The sequence below is a fragment of the Mustela lutreola genome, chromosome 5 (genome assembly GCF_030435805.1).
Source record: "Mustela lutreola isolate mMusLut2 chromosome 5, mMusLut2.pri, whole genome shotgun sequence".
In the NCBI taxonomy this organism is placed as follows: Eukaryota; Metazoa; Chordata; class Mammalia; order Carnivora; family Mustelidae; genus Mustela; species Mustela lutreola.
Window position 1 is genome coordinate 66387413 of NC_081294.1, and position 18643 is coordinate 66406055.

At 43.0% G+C, this 18643-nt stretch overlaps 1 protein-coding gene across 2 annotated transcripts in view; it reads left to right on the forward strand.

The window, feature by feature from the left end:
- Positions 1 to 340: 340 nt before the first annotated feature.
- MEGF10 (multiple EGF like domains 10) overlaps positions 341 to 18643 on the forward strand; it is a 165563-nt gene continuing 147260 nt past the window's right edge. The window contains exon 1 of one of the 2 annotated variants that reach the window (XM_059174463.1): positions 341 to 1025. The gene's annotated coding sequence lies outside the window, so the exon portion shown is untranslated. The remainder of the gene's footprint in view (positions 1026 to 18643) is intronic. The other variant, XM_059174464.1, reaches the window with a different exon arrangement.

Genomic DNA, 18643 nt, shown 5'->3' on the forward strand with positions numbered 1-18643 from the left:
TTGGCCAACCCACAAACGGAGAAAAACCTTTTCATTATTCTTTCTGTGATTTGTCTCCCGGGGCCTCCTTGGCTAGACGGCAGAGGGAGCCATTCCCCAAGAAATCTCCGCGCGAGGCCCGGTGGAGGGCCTGGAAAGATTTTCTGAAGGTCCCGGGAGTTCCCTTTGCCCCGCCTCTGTAAAGCAGGCTCCCTCACTTCCCCCGCTCTCCCCGCGAGTTCCTCGCTCCACCTTCCCAACCACTGTGTTGCCGCGTCGCACACTCTGTCACCACTAGGTCATCCACCCCTTCTCCGTCCTACATTCGCTCTCCTTCCCTGGCACCACTGGGGACGTGCCGTCCATCCAGCTGGCCACTCCGGCGCTGTCCCCAGTACCCCAAGTCCTCAGAGAGGGTCTAGAACACCTCCCACGGACTTTGGCGCGGGGTGCTCACTACAGGCGGGCGGGGGCACTCTCTCCACCACTCCTTGGTTCATTTCTCGCGGTGACCCCACGGTTTGCCAACTTCGTGACAGGACTATTTGCTGGGATCACTTCTGGGCTGTGGAAGCCGCTCGGGGCAGGGGCAACCTGCGATCGGGATCAGGACTTGGGAGTTGGGCGGGTAGGATCCTGTCGGTGGCACTAGGGAGTGCGCGGCGCCAAGCTACACCCCCCTTCGGTCACTGCCCCTGCGGCAGCAGCTGCGGCAGCGGCAACTGCTCACATCCCAGCCCCAGCTCGGGTTACTCCGCTCCTCCTCCAGCATCTCGGGCCAGACCAGGAAAACGTAGTTTAAGTTTGCAGCGAGTACTTTTCCCGTGCGCAAAACTAGGGGTCTGGAAACGCGCCGAGACTGGCCTTCTTTCCCGCGTGTGCACATTGGAACCGGAACGGAGACCACCAGGTATCGCTCTCTTCTGGGACGCTACTTGGAGGCTAACTGCGCTGTTGGAACAAATTTTGCTTCTTGGCTGGCTGGCGTGGGGTTGAAAACCGAGCAGAAAGTGCTGTGCTACAAATCTCAGGATCCCAGGACCTGGGTAAGAGTTGAGCAAACTCAGTTCTGGCAGCCAGGGGACCTTGGCCGGACGCTGCCCGGTTTGTTATGGGTTGGGGGCATTTTTTTTTTTTTTTTTCCTTCGTCAGGAGACTCGGGGGCAGCGTGAGGTGGGGCGGGATGGGCTCAGACTGGGTTGTTTACGTTGTCTCAATGGTTTATTGTTACTGTTTATATTTGGTCTTGTTCTTTGGAGCCGTATAGGAACTTCCAGGAGTATTTTTCCTGGAGAGACACCTCCGTTACGCATTTTATTTTGCATTGCCTCCTCTGTGTTTGTTCTGTATTGACGGTGTCAAAGCTGGTTGTAGGGAGGTGAGGACAGTGGAATCAGACTGAGAATGAAAAGCAGTTTCAGCAGGACCCTTTCTTCCAGACCAGCTTTACCTCTCTGGGATCTTAACTTCTTTTCCAAACTTTTCTTTTTCCAGTACTTGATATTCACATTGTGCACAGACTTGGGATGCTCCCCCTTCCTGTGTTCTCAGGGTTCTTTAGGGGTATGGGGAGCAAGCCTGGTGATTTAGACGAGAAGGGTCTTTCCTGGTTGCAATGCTAGGCTCCTCAGGGAATGTTGGGAGGGGACATTCTTCAAGCCATAGAAAGATGTCTTGTGTTAGTCCTTTAAATAACTTCGATCTAGGACTTTTAGCCCTGGCTTGAGAGAAACCTTTTGTCTCTCTAGTTCTTTCTGGAATTAAGGATGGTACCCCCAGTGCACGAAGTGTCCTCACTTATTTGATGTTTCTTTAGATAATATCATCATAGGAGGACCCAAATTCTTAGGGGAAATTTAAAGTTTGGGATTTTATTAGCCAAAAATTTCTTAGGCAGTGAAATCTGTACTGTTCCTAGGCAGAGGAGAATCACATTCCTTGCTGACTCTTCTTGCCTTTCTCCCTTATATCCTGGGTCTCACTTTGTATATGGTCTTCTCAACTAAAGATGATTCTTCATTCCTTATGGATGAAAAGATTAGCATCTGATCTTTTTTATACAGAAGTGCCATCTTCCTGACACTACTGCTCCAAAGGGTTCCATTGCAGAGGTTTTTTTTTGTTGTTTTTTTGTTTTTGTTTTTGTTTTGTTTTGTTTTTTAGCTCTAAGATCAAAGAGTTTTGTAGAGGGTGAGCTTTGGGAGCAGGCAACCTGAGGTCGGCTTCAACCCTGCCACTTTCCAGTTGTGTGATTTGGGGCAAGTTACTTGATCTCTCTCTCTGCATCTGTAGAATCTGAATGATAATAATAATCCTTCTTATTGTTAGAATTGTGAAGAAGATTCAATGAGTCTATGCCCATAGAGTGCTAAAAGCCTGGCAGGTAGTTAGCTATTACTCTGATGAGGAAATAGCTAATATTATCAACCACTGCATCACTGTAATGTAGCTAAGTGTTAGTTGTTATCTGTGTTGAGCTGAGCTTTGAAGGCTGTGCTCATGTGGGCTTCAGTCCCGCCAGGACAAGATGTGTTGCCAGATTTATCACACACACGATCTTTGTATTGCTTTCTGCTAGGACCCTTTCAGAAGAAAGAAAGGTACATGCGTCAGGACTGGGGCTTTACAGAAGGGGTGATGGTTGGGTGCCAACAGGTGCTTGAGAAAGGCTGGCAGGTGGGAAATCTACACTCACTTTACACCCTGCATACTGCCTTAGAAAGGCTGTGCATTAATATACCTCATTTAACCTGTTTCTTAGAAGTCCATCATTAATTTGTTCAATAAATATTTATTAAGCATCTAGGGCATTTCAAGCACTGATCTAGGTTCCATGTTATTTAAGTTCGTTGGCTTCATTTTTAAAATGCAGAAGTATTTGCCTTTTGTCTCCCCTTCCCCCCACCCCAAGCATTTGAGGGCATCACGTGACACTAGCTCTTCATGAATTAAATCCCAAATACTTTTTAGCTATAATGATTTCAAGATCTGTTAAAATGAGGAGAACATACCACTGAGGAATTGAACAAAATATTCAGTATAACCTCCAGCCCAGTTACTTCTCCCATCAGCTTCATCATATGTAAATTTGCGGGGAGGGAGGTGGAAAGAGCTGGATAATCTCCAGCGTTCCTTCTATCTCTAACAATCCTTAGATTAACTGCCTTATTTCATCAGTTATTGCTTTTTAACCTTTTTTTCTTTTAACATTTGTCTTAGGTATATAAATTCTGTCACTTCCATCATTGCGTATTAATCAAGTGGGTAATGGCACAGATAATAAAAAGAAAGAGAAGTATTTAGTTCTGCTTGTATTTCATTAGTAATTTTTAGCTTTCATTAAACTGTGAGAAATTGCCAAAATTCGACAGTTTTTGACCTACAGAAAATGGCGATTTCATACAGTTCAATTTAGTATAAATCCTGGCCCCTTCCACTTTGATTCAGATCCAGTAAGTCTTGGGGGATATGGGAAATTGTGCGGTATTGCAAGTTCCCTATTGCAAACCCAAGTCACAGGCTCTTGTAGTAGCACTGAATCTACCTTCCTTGTGATTGTCTGCTTGGTCTAATAGCATCTTTCTAAGATACAAGTCTCATCATGTCTTCGCCTTGTTTAAACATCTTTGGCAGCTCTCCAGATGGTGACCAACAGTGTCACCGGGTACTTACTGAAAATGCAGATTCCAAGGGTCCACCCGAGATGCAAGGGCCAGATATCTGCACTGAAGCAGATCCCTAAATGAATCTGGTGGAGATAACAATTGGCCTAACACTGTAAAGAAAGCCTAACCTCTTTATTATGATGCACAAGACCATAGCACATCTTCTCTGGGTTGTTTCTTCTACTTTCTTCTTCCTCTGGCCTCCAGGTAATCTTGATCTGGTTCCTTTTCCTAAAAGCATGCATTGCCTGCCTTTACTTCTTATGTGTGTGCTATTTTCTCTGCCAGAGATGTCTTTGCTCCTCTTTTCAGTCCAATCAACTTCCTACCGATTTATCCTCCAAGACATGTTCAAAGAAGACCCACCCTGTGAAGCATTTTGCAATTCTCTCTGTTATCTCTTGTGATTGCTACTCTACTTTGCAGATGGCTTTCATTTGACATCTATTATATTATGTCAGCTGTATTTATGATCTGAATGTTTGGGCAACTGATTGGTGAATTTACCATTCCTTATTTTAAGCCTTCATCTGCATGGCTGGCACATCATAGTTATATGATAATGCCTAAAGAATGGCGGGGAAGATGGAATGAATGAACACTAGTTGACTTTCCCTAGCACACGAAGTGTTTGGGATGGTCCGGATATGTGAATTCAGGGCTGTGGAGAAGCCAGTCAAGAATTTACAATTTGGCTAGACATAGTGTGCAAAGTTAGTAAGAGAGCTAAATGGGCAAGATAGATTATCCTAAGACTTATGAAACACTATGTGCCACTGAATTAATGTTACATGTTCAACACTATGGCAGCACTATAATCCAAGAGCTGATTTTATTATACCTTTGGGATGGCTCTGGCTGTGTATAACAGTGTTGGGGCACCAGGATGGAAGTGCCAATGCCAATAAAATAAAGAACTTTTGCCCTGTCTTGTCAATTTATACATTCTTTTGTCTTTGTTTTTATATTTGATCATAAACGTGGTGACTGGCTTAGTACTGTTTTTCCTACTTTAGTATAGGGTGCACTTTTTTTTTTTTTTAAGATTTTATTTATTTATTTAACAGACAGAGATCACAGGTAGGCAGAGAGGCAGGCAGAGAGAGAGGAAGGGAAGCAGGCTCCCTGCTGAGCAGAGAGCCTGATGCGGGGCTCGCTCAGATGTGGGGCTCGATCCCAGGACTCTGGGATCATGACCTGAGCCAAAGGCAGAGGCTTTAACCCACTGAGCCACCCAGGCGTCCCTAGGGTGCACTCTCAAAAACGGTCCAGATATTGATGGTGCAAAACCCTACATTTTATAAGGGATGCTGGCCCTATGAGCTACATATATTACCAAATATCTCATTCTAACTAGTCATTTATACTCTGAATTCAGTGTTCATGCCTTTCTTTAATTTTTCTTTCTTTGAACTCTTTGTAATTTTGGTGATTTCCTTCTCATTTGAACAACAGTTGATCTGTTTAAATTCAATTAATGTCTTGATTCAGATGAAATATTTGCCATTTTTGGCATGCCTAATAACCTGCGTTTTTGTCTCACATTAAGTTTTATGAAACCCAGAACTTCCCTTTGTAACTTGAGGCTTTTAGTTGTTTCATTTCCCACTCATTTTTGTGATAATAGAAATAATTTCAACGAGTGAATAAACATCACGGGGTAATGACAATGATGGTCGTGTTGCAAAAGTTAAACTTTTAGCTCATAGACAGCTTCACCATAAAATAAACCATGGAAAGTATTCATTCATAGACTGATTTATGAAAGTTCCAGTGACATAAGGCAGGGAGTTAGCAGCATCAGCACACGGAGTATCAACATCCAGATTGTTTGGACTTCAGATAAAGCAATAGTAAAAACTGCCCATGCTCTTTATTTCTCAAGGAAGTATAACTAGTATTCTGTATTCAAAATTAGCTTAATTTTAAGAATGAACTAAAATTCATTAGCTGTTGTTGATATGTCTTCTTTTTCCATTCTGTTTCCAAAGTGAACTTTTTCTACCTGAATTTAAGCTTGCAGCTGAGTGTACTTCTGTAATTACATTTGGTCTGAATCATTCATTCGATCTGAATTTCCCAAGGTTTTGTATTTATCTCTAGTCTCTCCTTTCTTCACAATTTAAGATGATTTTTCACGGTGGCCTTTCTAACTCTTTTAAAAACGGTTATTGCAGAAGATTAATTTATAGCACTTGATCAGAAGATTTCTCATATGATGGGGGAGAAAATAAGTAGAAACCGGTGTTGTTTCACTTTATACAACTTTATTTGCAAAATTCTGGGTCATCATAAGGATGTCGTTTGATAATGTGTACTCTGCCATTAGCTAGTCTGGAAAGTGTGAATATGATCATGTATCCTGCTGTAATGAAGCTTCATGTCTAGTGATTTCCTCTCTTGTTTTGTCTCGTGACTTATGCTCTTAGATAAAGAAACTATGTAAAGCATTTTAACCACCTCAATTTCCTACTTAGAGGGTAATAAATCGTACTCTTCCCCTCACTTCGAAAACAAAGAAAACAGTATTTCAGTATAGGAAACCTCATCTTGATAGGTGCATGTGCAGGATATTAGCATCTGTTGAAATCATTATCTTTGAGAGCAAGGAGGCCCCATCCTAGAGGCTGACTGAGTGCCTCTTCGTGAACATCCTGGCTGGTCTGGATGAGTGGCACAGATCTGGTTTGTCTCGCACCTCACCACAAGTGATCATCCCACGATGTATCTTTAAATACCTTCTGGTGAAGACTTGCTTGTCTTCTTTAACAAAAAAATTTTGCGGGGGGCACCTGAGCAGCTCAGTGGGTTGGGCCTCTGCCTTCAGCTTGGGTCATGATCTCAGGGGTCTGGAATCAAGCCAAGCATCAGGCTCTCTATTCAGTGGGGAGTCTGCTTCCTCCTCTCTCTCTCTGCCTGCCTCTCTGCCTACTTGTGGTCTCTATCTGTCAAATAAATAAATAAAATCTTAAAAAAATATATTTTTGATAGCAAATTGAAAACCAAAACACAAATTTACCTTTTTCCTTTAGGAGCAAAACAGAAGTATATACTCTTTGTTTTGGGCCCAGGGGGTCCAATTCTGCAATGAAAATGAGGAATTTAAACTATCTATTTCCACTGGTAGCTTCAGAAGGGTACTTTATGTTTTTGGACAAGGAATTAATGATAAGATGTGACTTTTGTATCCTTTAAAAAAAGAAATGGGTGAGTTTTATTTTTGCCCATCCGTTATTTATTAGGTGTATAGGGCATAGGGATGATTATTATATGGAATTACCAAGATTCTTGCCTTAAAAATAAACAAAGATAAAAATAATACAACTGACTGGGTAAGGCTGGATGTAGTAAGGGCCAGTGGGCGGTTCTGAGAGCTTCTTTGAAAGTTCATTTGGGAGAGAGTGAGGGCTCGGCGTGCTCAACAAAGGTTTCCTGGCATGGTGGGGCCTCAAAGAGAGAGGGTTTGGGTTATGGCGCATTTTAGACAAGGAAATGAGCTCAGCAAACATGTGGCTGCAGACATTCGCAAGACATTTTCAAGCAATAGTGGCGAAACCATTCCATAGGAGTGGTGAGGTAACATTTGAGAATCATTTCGTGGTAACCACACAGGGGCTCTAGGACAAGATTCTGCCTGCTCCCACAGCACAAGGTACACAAGAGGAGCCCCTCAGGTTATGATGCCACAATTTCATTATGTACAGCAGATGTGCTTTAGGGCATCTCTGGGATTCATTTAAAAATGGAGCCCTGTTCCATGAGGAGGTACAAAATGAGGAAATGGCTAATTCACTTAACAACTCTGGGGCTTCTTGGGGGTGGGATGTGGTTTTTCTAGCATCACCGGGATCTGAATTCATACTTTCCCGTAAGATCTCCGGTTTCGTGATTATCTTGCCCCACTCCTGTACTATCTCTTTTCACATGAAGTTGTCCACAGAAATCCAGATATCACTTCTCTCTCTCACTTTGTAAAATATCATTGAACGTGTAGCTCTGAGTGGCTGACCTTTAAGGCTTGGGACTGTGAAGGAGGTTCACATCTTAAAACTTAAAGCCATTAAACCATTTAAATGATTAATTATTGTTATAACTATTATATGTTACCTATAACCATTTCATATACCGTCATTGGTTACTATTTAGCAATTAAATTATTTAAAATGAAAAATACAAAATCCCTATGTCTGTCCGTACCATCCAGGGAGCTTTCTTCCTGTCCATCTTTTTCCTAAAGGCTCCAGCCTCTGCTAGATTACTTCTGAGTCTTCCTGCAACTTTTGCTGCCCCTCCCTCTTTGTTCTTGTTGCTGGTCCTCCCCTCAAATTCTTATTCCCTTTGACCAGCGATTTTTTTTTTTTAAATTTCCAGTCTCATTTTCCACGTTCTTCCATGCTGTGATCATTCTGATCCTTCTCACCCATCTTCTCCTCATGTTCCCCCCACCCTAAAATCTGGTACACATGCTATCAGCTATCTCCCATCTTCTCTGCCTTTCTTGAGCAGAGAGACATGCACACTCAGCCATGAGTGAGGTTAGCAAGGCCTCTGTGCAGCCTGTTTTCAAACAGAGGCCTGAGACTCACCAGCAAATACTGGCTCGCCTATCAGGATTTGGACTTGGTAGATGTGTTGCGGGGACCCGGGAGGTGTATTTTCGACAAGATATTCTGATGCAGGTGGTCCATGGACGCTCTGAAATCTCTTTTAGGGCTCTGTTCCTCCGTTCAGTGGGCCCAAGTCTTTTTCCTTTTTCTTTCTTCTTGTAAAATATTTTAGTGACTTGGTCAGAGGGGGTCAGGGAGAATAGCTGGTCTGTGAGAACCCGTGCCTCTCCTTCTCTGCTGGGACAATGCCGTTCATGTGACAGCCAGAGAAAGGGGCCCATTGTTCTGTGGTTGGCTGATGCTACATTCAGCTCTGGCCAGCCATCCAACTGAGCTTGGTAGCCCCAAGGAAACAGACACACTTGAATCGGAGAGACAAAGAAAGGAGGTCAAGGCCTTTCACAGTTAAACTACTTGCAGCAATGTGTCCGAGGTAGGATTTGGGAAGGAAGAAAGTAATTCTGTGGAAGCACCATTAATCTGGCTTGGGAGCGTGAGACGTGGTGTTAGGGGAACAAGTCTGTTAGAACTCCCAGTTGATCTTTGGCCAATGAGGTATTGTTTCCGAGTACGTTCCACTGGCTTACTGCAGGGTTTTATTATTGATTTGAAAAAATAAAAAAGACCTCTCTGTTCATGGGAAGGCACATTTTCACTGCCTGTTCTCCCCAGGTTCATCAAAGACAGGTGTTTGGTCTGAAAGTATAAGGCCTATGACCTCATAGAATGATTCTTTGTTCCAGGGTATGGTTACTGTGTATATCATGATGTGTTCCTAATCCTTCCAAATCTAGATTCAGATTAAGATTTGAAGCAGAGAAGTTTTGTTTTGTTTTTGTTTTAGATTAAAATACAGTTAATTCCATTAGAAAATTATGGATCTATTTAGACAGTTATGATGTTGGGGGGTTCCCTAGAAATCATTTCAATACCACCCCCCACCCCCAACTTCCAAACTGGATTCTAGCCCTGGAGGAAGAGGCTTGCAAACTTCCTGTAAAGATCTAATCCAGAGCTCAACAATTGGCTACATTCTTTGTGTCCCAGGATTCAAATTCAAGGTCATAGCCTCAGCAAAGGTCACAGCCTTTTTCACACAGGATTGTTCATTTAGTCTGATTACTCCCTTTATGAAAAAGTGTGTTATTCATTCAGGCTTTGACTCTGAGTTTCCTTCAAAAGGGAACTTAGTCCCTGGTTCCTGTGGATATTTGTACGTGGCTATTTTTTCTTCCTTGTTCTCTCTCTCTCTCTCTCTCTCTTTTTTTTTTTTCCAGTTAGGCAGGGGATATAGCCTTGAGTGGGGCAAAAATGGGGAAAGCCTTTTTTGGATATAGTGGGCTGTGAAGAGCCCATTTACAAAGAATTTTCAGGGAGTTGGTGCTCATTGGCCAGTAGGGATCCTTTTGTCTCTGAGATAAGAGGTTTCCTTACTGGGAGGATTAGGCTGAAGGAGGTTTGTACCCAGGAGAGGGCCATATATGATTTTCTCGAGGTCACTTAGAGCTCCTTGTAATTAAGTCTATCATTGCACCTTGATGGTAGACTATCATTGTAAATCCATTAAAGAAGGAGAAGCAAGTGGATTGCAGAGAGGCAAGTGGCTTTATTTTCTTCATTAGATTTCCCCTTTCCCTCTCTTGCAGTTTGTTTATACTTTACTGAGTGGATATTTGCTTTTACCAGTGAGGTAGGTGCCTTTGAAGTGTTGAAGGGGAAGACAAGACTGTTCTTTGCAGGTGGTAAAAGGATTGTGTTAAACATTCTGCTGATGAGTTAATTAATTTTCACTTCATTGTCATTAGGCTGTTCATTTGGCTCCATTCCTGTGATTTGGAAAGGCTCATTCCTCAGTGCTCTGAGGGATGAGTACAGCGCTCTGCTTGAACGTCTGCGTGGACGCAGCTTTTGAAAAAACAGGGAGGTGATATGGTCGTCTTTTATTGTGGTTATGTCCCAGGTTGCACTGAATGCTTTTTTAGGCATGAGGTGTTAGCATGGGGCTTCATTTTCTATCAGAATTAGAGCCCTGCCCCAAGGAAGACTTCTGAAATGCAGACATAGTTGTGTTTAATCTGGGTGTCAGTTACATGTGGGTATTCATTTAGTGGACATATGTTGAGCTGTTCAGTTCTGTTTGTGTTCTTTTTTTTTTTTTTTTTTTTGTATGGATTTTATACTTAAAAAGCTCAAAAAAATTTTAAAGCCTATATTCTAAATTCTAAAGTTTACTATAGAATTAGAGCTGTAGCAGTGATAGAGAAGAGTAGACTTTGGGAACCCCAACTGTTGTATAGTTTGGATCTTGGTGGAGCTGGGAAGGCCTGGAGCTTTAAACATCCATGAATTTTCCCTTCCTTCCATTGTTGGTAGAGCCCAGTGTCAGAAAGCAATGGACCAGCCACAGCATAGTTGGTTTTTTTACCTTTCTAGGCAGCAAATCTGGTGCCTAAGAAATCAACAGTGTCAGAGGAGACCCGCTCTTGAGAATCTAAAACACAAGCATCCCTCCAACTTGGCCAACTACAAAATCTCACTCCCATTACTCACCTCCTTCCTTGTAATCTGTCAGGAAAAATCAAAGAAGACTCTATACATTATTTATTTTTTTCTGAGTCTCTAGGTAACATCTTCCCTGAAGTCTAATATTGAAATACTTTTATTTTTTTCCTCTCATTTTGCTAACTGAGACTTAGCAGTAGGAGGTATGGGGCCTTGGGCTCCTCTCTCTTTGCTTATTCCGGCCGTCACCTCCTGAGCACCACAGTGAGCTTCAGGAGCAATACTGTTAAAGTAGCATCGCCATAAGCAAGGGGACACTTCTGGCACAAGAACAGTCTGTGGTCCTTGTTCCATCTAGAGGACATCAACCATCACCAGTGTGGGTCATCATGCCTGTGGAACATTCCAGCTTGCTGTTACAATATGGAGCTAGTATACTCAAACAGAGAAAACAGGAGTTTTGGGGTTTGTTTTGTTTTTAAGGAGAACTTGGAGTTCTTGGCTTTAAAATGGTTCTAGTACATCTGTGAGATGTGTACATATCCATTCTGTACACTTCCTTTAGGTATTGGTCTTGAAGGTTAACTTCAAGTTAACACAAGGACTTACACAAACGTGTGATTAAAGTCATGAGTTAAGAGACAAGATTTTGATGGTCTGAATCTAGTCCTGGCTGTTCTCATTTACCATGTGACATGTGATAACCTGGCTCAGGCTCCCATGTCCACCTTTTGGACCTTCATGACCCTGGGCAGGCTACTTATGCTCTCCAAGCCTCCTTCCATCATCTGGGAAGGGCAAACAGTATGTACTTTGAAGACAGCTATGTTTAGCATAGTGGGAGGCACATAGTAAGCTCTCTGTCAATATCAGTTATCACTATTTAACACCAAATAATCTTAAAAGAGGGAAGAATAATTAATAGGAATAAGGTTTGCATATACCTTTTATGAAAGAATCATCCAAGGGCTTAAGTAAGATCCCATTAATTAGAAAATAGTTTCTGACCCAAAATATAAGCTATAAGAAATTTAAAATATTCTGGAATGCAACAGTTAAATTTATCCACAGGCATCAGTGTTTTTTCATGAAGATAGTATTATCTTATAGTAGGAGATCAGCGAATGAAAGTTTTCCAGGGGCACCTGGATGGCAGAATTGACTGAGCCTCTTGGTTTCAGCTCAGGTCATGATCTCAGGGTTGTGAGGGAGTCTTCTTCAGACTCTCTCTCCCTCTCCCTTTGCTTCTCCCCACTGTGCACGCTCACTCTCCTAAAATAAATAAATAAATCTTTAAAAAAAGACATTCCAACAAAAACATGTGCACAAATGTTTGTATCATCATTAATCACAATAACTACAAGATAAAAACAACCCACATTTCCACTGACTATTGACTGGAGACTGGATGAAAAAAATGTCATGTATGTATACAGTGAAATATTACTCATTCCTTTAAGAGGAGTGAAATCTGATACATGCTATCAAGGACATGGATGAACCTGGAAAACGTGATGCTAAGCTAAAGACACCAGACACAAATGACCACATACTGTATACTCCTATTTATATGAAATGTCCAGAATTGGCAAATCCCTAGAGACAGAAAGTAGGTTAGTGGTGGCCCCGGGCCTAGGGAGGAGGAAATGGGGAGTGATTGTATCATGGGTATGGGGTTTTCTTCTGGGGTGATGAAAATGTTCTGAAATTAGGTAATGGTAATGTTTGCACAGTGTGTTTAAAATGGTGAGTTCTATGTCATGTGTATTTTAACTCAATGAAATCTTTTTGACCTTTATTAAAAAAAAATACACACATCAGTAGGTGTTTTGCATTTAAATGAGATGTATCTGCATCAGTCAGTCAGTCTCTGCTCTTGATGTGTCTGAGTTAAGCCTTTTGTGTGTTACAGAGAATACCAAGATCTAAATAATACACAGTTGGGGTTCCCAAAGTATACTGTTCTCTATCACTGCTACAGCTTTAATTCTATAGTAAACTTTAGAATTTAGAATATAGGCTATAAAAATTTTTTGAGCCTTTTAAGTATAAAATCCATACAAAAAAGAATGCAAACAGAATTGAACAGCTCAACACATTTTCACCAAATGAACACCCACACATAAACTGACACCCAGATTAAATACAACCGTGTCTGCATTTCAGAAGTCTTCCTTGGGGCAGGGCTCTAATTCTGATAGGCAGGCATGGCCCCTACCCTCCATCTGTGAAGACAGGGAAGGATGAAGAAGCAGGTGATATGTTCCAGGTGAATTCTTCTTAGGAGAGGGAGAGAGTACTGTGACTTGGGTGATGAGAAAAGGCTTTACACCTTCACCTGAGAGAAGGTGATGAGTGAGCTTCATATAATTGGCAAAGATTGAGAAAGTACACCAGTTGGTAGAAATGTACATGGCCAGGGTGAGAGCGGGAGGGGCAGGGGTGAGGGCTGGCAGAGGTACCCGGAGGGGAGTGTTTTATATTGGAGTATCAACGCATGAGGTCAGAGGTGTATGTTGGAGCCAAGTTTGAAAATCTTTGAAATCTGCTTAAATTCACCTGGCAGTGGATAACAAAAGATTACCAGTGATGATAGGAGTAGAAAATCATATAAAAATTAGAAGACAATTGGAGAGAATAGTACAGTAATTTCATGAAATCTCACATAATCTGTTCTTTTTTTATTTAGTAAGTATTATTGAGCACCTGTTTCCATCCATGTGATTTCCCTTGGTCAGAATGGGATGATACCCAAGATAAACAAGGTCCCTGCCCTCTTGGATTTGCACTCTAGTATACATTTCAAGCCCTGACTGCTATGTCCTGTGGATGAACGTACTTGGAAAGTTAATGCCCAGGTCATGGAGTGGTTTTGAGTGTGGGTTCTACAACCAGACTTCCTGGATTTAAATACTGTTTTGTCTCAATGTCTAGTAGATGTATGACCCCGAACCACTTACTCCAGACTTCAGTCTCTTTATCAGTTAAGTGGGGGTAATAATGCTAGCTTTCTCATAGACCCATTATGAGGGTCAACTGACATAATGAATGTAAAGGACTCTATCTGGCATATAGTAGATGCTCAGTAAGTTTCATTTGTTTATTTGTATCTGATTAGTTTCAAATCAAGGACTTGTCGAGGTCCCGTCTCTTTTTAATTCCAGAGAGAGTCTTGCAGAGACCTGCTATGGGACATCTCAGGTCTAAGGTCTTTAAGATGCCGTACTATCATGAAGGTTGACTTTGTCAAATTACTTAGCATACAAACCCTACATTCATACTTCAGGAAAACAACAAAGTTCCTCTCTCTGACAAACTATAATCTTGATCTTGGCTTGGGAACAATATTCCAGATAATGCTTCTCCTACATTCTAGATCAAGAAGCCTTTAGGAACATGTTGGTCTGAGTGGTGCTCCCCGGTCAGCATTAGGAGTCTGGTGATGCAGAATGTGGTTGGTGTTGCAGACCTGAGCACCTCAGGTCTCCTTTTGGAGACTTCACCAGAGTTTGAATTTAATTTCACAAGTACCACAGACCACCTCAGATCTCTGTGCCTCTCTCTGTGAAGCAGACTGAAATAGCCAACCACCTTTCAGGAGGCACATTTTGGAGTATGTCTAGAAGGAATCCTTGGAGCTTATGGGAAGAGACGGCATAGACCTTGAGGGCCCTTCTATTTCTAGAATAAATGAATTCTAGTTTTTAAACTCAAGGAGTTTAAAAATGCTATGGACTGAATTAGATCTCCCAAAATTCATATATGGAAGCTTTATCCTTCACTATGACTGTATTTGGACCTAAGGCCTGTGAGGAGGTGATAAAGGCTAAATGCGGTTATAATGTGGGGCCCTAACCAGTAGAGCTGAAGAGGAAGAGAAAGAGACATCAGAGCTCATTCTTTCCATCCTCTAAGAACACAGGGAGGAGGTCATCTAGGAGTCAGGAGGGGAGCTCTCACTGGAAACTGAGGTGGCCAGCACCTTCTCCTTGGACTTCCCAGCCTGCACAACTGTGAGAAATACATTTCTGGTAAGTCACTCAGTCTGTGGTGTTTTGTTAAGGCAGTCAGTCTGAGCAGAACCCGGACATGCTGACTTTTTTGTTTATTCTCTTAAAAAAAAAAAAAAGTCCAAGAACTTAAATCCTTGTGGGCCTGATTAATTTCAAAATTATTCAGAACTACATGAACAGGACTTTACAGAACAGGGATGTTCACATGAAAAAGTGAACCTGACCCACAGTCCTAATCTTCATTCCAATGGATAATCTTGACTTTGTCACCTGCCATATACCAGCAAGATGGCAAGGGAGCATCACTGCTTGATTCAAACTTCCCCAAGACACCCAGTCTTTCCCCTAGTGGAGGTGCTTATCAGCAGGGGAATAGTCAACGAGGAGTGCACACTGTTGTTAGGAGGACAGGAGGCACGGGAATAGCCCACACAGTTTCTCCACTAGATTTTCGGGTTTTGAACCACTGACCCCCTAGGTACTCTTTAATAATGCAGCAGGACTGAAGGGTAGAGGCTATGAGGGAGGGTGAATAATGGAGGTCGTGCCAGCAAAGCAGCCCCTCGCCTCAGCTAGGAGAGACGAGGCAGTTCCTCACACCAAGGAGTGGAGGTCCTCCTCCAGGAAGGACCATGATTGCATCTGAGCCCCGCCATGGATTCAGGTACAAAGGGTGCCTCAGAAGAGCTGGCCAGATGGTCTACTTTTATTTTGGTGAAGACCTGCCTGGAACAAAGGCAATTTACTTCTGCCGCCGGTCAATACAAAAACAAAAATGTTTATGATGTCAAGCTCAGCCAAGCTAGGGCTGGGGGCAAAAAAATCCTTGCCTTCCTTTCAAGGCAATATGTAAATGATGCTTTGTAGTTTTGTTTGTACAACTTCTGGGGACCATTCAGAGGGCCTCCCTGTAGCCCATCACTTCTGGAGAGTTTAATTTTTATGGTGGTGATGATCCCATAAGCTAACCCTCTGGGTTCAGTTGTCACCTGCCAGCATAACTGTCTTTGGCTGAGGATATTGCATTGTTACAAAGTCCAGAGATCTTCTCAAAGCAATCCCCTAAATTTGCTTTTAGAATTTCAAACATGTGCTTATGGGTCGCCTTCTCCCTAGAGGATCAAACTCCAATCTTTCTCAATTTGTCTGAGTTCAGGTGTGGCAGACAGAGAGATATTAAGTCTCTATCCAAGAAGGATTTCTTATAGCTTGACCTAAGGAAACTCCTGTCTAGCCAGAGAATTTGGAAGAGAATTTTTCATTTTTTGGCACAGTTGTAACTATTTGTAAAAATGGAACCATGAAATTAGAGTCCAGCAGCATGTAGTTTCATTCACTGGCACACACGGGAGACCACAGTGTTTTTATGTGTTAGGGGCTGACGTGTCCTCTCTCTTTCCTTTGATGGTGAGTATGTCCGGCTCCACTGCTGAGAAGGAGGGCAACCATGGCCTGACAGGCAGATTTCAGAGCAAAATGTCAGTGAGTAAAGAAAGGGCTGTGGAAACCAGGCAAGTTTTGTCATTGACTTCTGAGAACCTGTTCTTTAAAACCAAAGCAGCTTCTCAATCTCTGCTTAGGAGGTGGACCTATCACAACTCAGACCCCAAGCAGAGCAAAGCCTCTTCAGGGTATACTGTGGCCATTTGTTCCACGGTGTGCTCCCTGGTATGTGGGGAGAAGACCACGCCTCTGTCTGGCTCTGGAGGCTGTGCCCACAGAAAGTAAGCCATGCACAATGGCCGGCCCGCCCATTCTTTTTTTGCCCAGCCGTTGCTGGCTGCTGAGAAGCTCAGGAAAGTGAAGATGCTTGTGGGCGGTCAGTGTGTCAGACCTCAGAAGGATCCCCAAGGCCCCAGTGGGGAGCGTACGGTTAGGGAAAAGAAGTCCAGATGAAGAAAATGATTTAAGGAGAAAGTAACTTTTGGGACATTTCATTCCATTGGTTCAGTTCAAGTTGTTGTGTGTGTGTGTGTGTGTGTGTGTGTGTGTGTTTTTAAGATTTTATTTATTTATTTGTGAGAGAGAGAGAGAACACAGAGTCAGAGGCAGAGGGAGAGGGAGAAGCAGACTCCCTGCTAAGCAGGAAGCCTGATGTAGGGCTTGACCTCACAAGTCTGAGATCATGACCTGACCTAAAGGCAGATGCTTAACTGACTGAGCCACCCAGGAACCCTTGATCCAGTTTAACTCTTTCATGCAATGTGCTTTATGCTGAGTTCTGGGAGGTTGATGGAATCCCCCAAGCATGAAATTACAGTACTACCCATGAGTGTAGCTGCCCACTTTTAAAATTGTATCAATGTGAGGTAAATGTTTGTGTTTTCTAATCTGGTGCTGAGGAAAAGCATTAGAAGTGATGCAGGGGCACCTGGGTGGCTCAGTGGGTTAAAGCCTCTGCCTTCAGCTCAGGTCATGATCTCAGGGTCCTGGGATCGAGCCCCGTGTCGGGCTCTCTGCTCAGCAGGGAGTCTGCTTCCCCCCCCTCCCCCCGCCTGCCACTCTGCCTACTTGTGATCTCTCTCTGTCAAATAAATAAATAAAATCTTTAAAAAAAAAGAAGTGATGCAGACGTTAAGGTCAGTGTCACTAATCCATACAATTTTAAATTTTTTTAGCATATTCTTCAGTGAAAGAAGTAAACGTTTTTTGAGTGAGGGAGCATATTTCCCCACTAGAACTCTGTTAGGTAGCCCCGAGTGGTGGAATGAATATCTTATCTGGAGATTAAAGATCTTGTCTTGAGATCTAGCTGTTCCTCTATTTGATCTTTGGCAGCTACAAAAAAAAAAAAATACTCTTTGGTGTGTGTTTCCTTATTTATAAGATGAGGAAATTAGAAAGGCCTGTTTGCACTGCTTGAACTTGACTAGGAAGTCTCTTGGGCTGTGTCTGGAGTGTGTGGGTGCCACTGAGTGGGCAAGTGAGAATAGGGTAGGTGAGTGATGCAGACAGGCTGGGTCTAGGAACCGGGGAGGGTCCCCCAAAAGCAGTCAAGAGGGTCCCTGGCTTCACCCAGGATGGAAATCAGGTGCAAGCCAGAGAAAATGGAAACAGAGTTTATTGCATAGTGTCAGTGACAGGCAGTGAACAGCAGACGGAGTGTCTGGGAGACTCAGAAAGGAAAGGAGAATGAGTCTTGTCCCCATTTGGGGCTCGGAATTTACATTAGAGAAGGATCTAGGGTACATGGTCCTCCAGGCTTCCACTGTAGGGTCCAATCAAAGGTGAGTGTTGGGTGAACAATAGGCATTACTCTGAATTACCAAAGGTAGGGATCTTGAGGCCAGCATTGGCCAAGATTTCTTTGAAGCTGGCATCCTGGAACACATTTGGGATCTGGCTCTTGGTGGTATTTGCAGCCTAGGATAAAACTCAGAGAATAATTTACTTTCATGCTTCCCCTTGAAATGGGAAGAGAGCTTTCCAAAATGGATTCCCTTTAGTATTTCTGCGTTGTGAGGGGTCACTGCCTAGCCCCCCCTAGAGCAGAGCCACAGTTTCGCCACGGAGCTGGATGGTGGATCTAGACACCAAATGCAAGAAGCACAACTGTGTGACAAAGAGAGCTTACCCTTTCTGCTCCCTTCTGTGGACTGCAGGAGCTGAGGACGAGCTTTGGGACAGCTGTTGTCCTGCGGGTTCCTCCTCTCGGTCGGCTCCTGGTTAGGGCACAGCCTGCGACCAACTGTGGGACTCTTGCCTCTTAAATTGTAACTTCATCGAAGTCTCAAAATTTAGCTAACTTCGGACTGAGTCCAAACCTTCTCCTCTGGATACATTTGCTTCTACTCCATTATGACGGGTCTTTGGGAGAACGGATAAAAATGAAGTATTCTCTCTCTCTTTTTAAAATTGACACACATGTTAAAAGTAA